Source organism: Otolemur garnettii, unplaced genomic scaffold, assembly GCF_000181295.1.
Source record: "Otolemur garnettii isolate 467f Iridium unplaced genomic scaffold, OtoGar3 scaffold00002, whole genome shotgun sequence".
Lineage (NCBI taxonomy): Eukaryota > Metazoa > Chordata > Mammalia > Primates > Galagidae > Otolemur > Otolemur garnettii.
In genome coordinates, this window is record NW_003852397.1 from 8,065,076 (window position 1) to 8,066,853 (window position 1,778).

The 1,778-nt window shown below is 44.7% G+C and overlaps 1 protein-coding gene across 2 annotated transcripts in view; it reads right to left on the minus strand.

Moving 5' to 3' along the window:
- Positions 1–1,778, minus strand: part of FYN (FYN proto-oncogene, Src family tyrosine kinase) — a 184,758-nt gene that overhangs the window by 176,380 nt on the left and 6,600 nt on the right. The window lies entirely within an intron of this gene.

Genomic DNA, 1,778 nt, shown 5'->3' on the forward strand with positions numbered 1-1,778 from the left:
CACGTGCACAGGGAGAATGGTATCACCTGCCTCCCACCCTCCAATCTGCTCAGCTGGGAAAACTCACCCCATTTATGACTTCTGCCAGTGACCCTGTCCCTCGGCTCTGGGTGGGGTAAGCTCTAGCTCATACCAATTTTATGACTCTGACCTCAGAACAGGGCTTTGTTTTACTCTTCCGGATAAGCTCCTGTCCTGGGCCCTACCCCATTTTCAGTAGCTGACATCATAACTCCTTTCTGTGGACTGGACTCTGCATTAGCTCCCTGGCTGGAGTCCCTGTACTACCTCTCATCTGACCCCTAACCTTCTTAGCCAGACAACTCCACTGCCAAACATCTGTCCATCTAGACAGGCACCTACAGTAGATCCCCCAGGCCAAGCCTTACCAGATTATCCAGCTACCTCCTGCTTACTGCCTGCTACTGGTGCCATCCCCAGGAGCACGCCCCATCCTAGAGGTGTACTACACATTTTGTTCTCTGGATCCCTGTTTGTTCTATATTCTGAATCCCAAGCTGATCCAACCCTGTTACTGACAGAGATCCAGATCTTCTATGTGGAGAAAGGGCAAGAGATGTGTTTAAAGCAATTCATATGTAAGAAGTCCTAAAGATTTTTATCAAACACAAACTCAATGCGAGCTGAAGATATGATGAAATGACTAATGTAGAGTTATAATCTTGATCTGCTTTAGTATAGCATCTATGGATACAGAAAACATGTGCATCTTCCCAAACCTCACAGTGACCCCTCACTCTGCACTGGTCAAGCCACCTTCTGAAGTATTGTGTTCATGTCTGAGCACCTATTTTCAAAAAGACAGTGATGTAAAGGGAATGTCTCCAGGAGGGTGAACAGAATGACAGATACTAGCTAATAGGAGAAAGCTGTAAAAACCAGGGCTCTTGACCTAGGAAAGGAGAATTTTCAGGTACTAAAAGGCTCTCTAATGAATGACGAGGCTTCTACTACAAAAGACAGCTTGGGGGTGTGCAGGAATGCAACAGAAGAGGTGGACTGAGCTTTGCTTGTACCATCTCTGCGCCTGACCTAGGTGATCCTGCATCTCCAGGCTCAGTTTCCCCCTAAGACTGGGAGGGTATGATTTCCAAGGCCTTCTTACCTCTAAAAGCCCATACTTCCTCATCATTCCATAAACCTCAATCTGGGAAAAAAGACAGGCACAGCTTTGCCTGTTCTGAGGCCAGGGGGAAGAGATTCATTCTTAGATCGTCTCAGTGGCCTCTTTCAGGAGAACTAAGGGGAGTGAAGTAATGAATGAAACATGTGATTGCAAGCTTTATGTCTCAGTAAATGAAAAAAATTTTCAAAAATAGAAGGAGTGGCAGGCAGAAAAATGCCCCCCCAAATATATGCATTTCCTAAACCTTACAGTCTGAAAATACTACCTTATATGGCAAAGATGTGAAAAAGTTAAGGATTTTGAGAAAAGCTTACCCTGGATTAGCTGGCAGGCTCTAAAAGTGTCCTTGTAGTAGAAATGCAGGAGAAGATCTGATAGAGACAGAGAGGAGAAGGCAATGGGAAGGCAGAGACTGGAGTGACATGGCCACAAATCAGGAAACCCTGCTGCCACCAGAGAGCCTCTGCACAACACCTTGACATTGAACGTCTTACTTCTAAAACAGAAACTATAAATCTCTGCTGTTTTAAGCCACTAAGTTTATGGTAATTTGTTTTGGCAGCCATAGCAAACTAATAAAGGTTTTCTGCTTAAATAAAATTTTGTTATGGGCTAAAAGTGGGCAGGAATA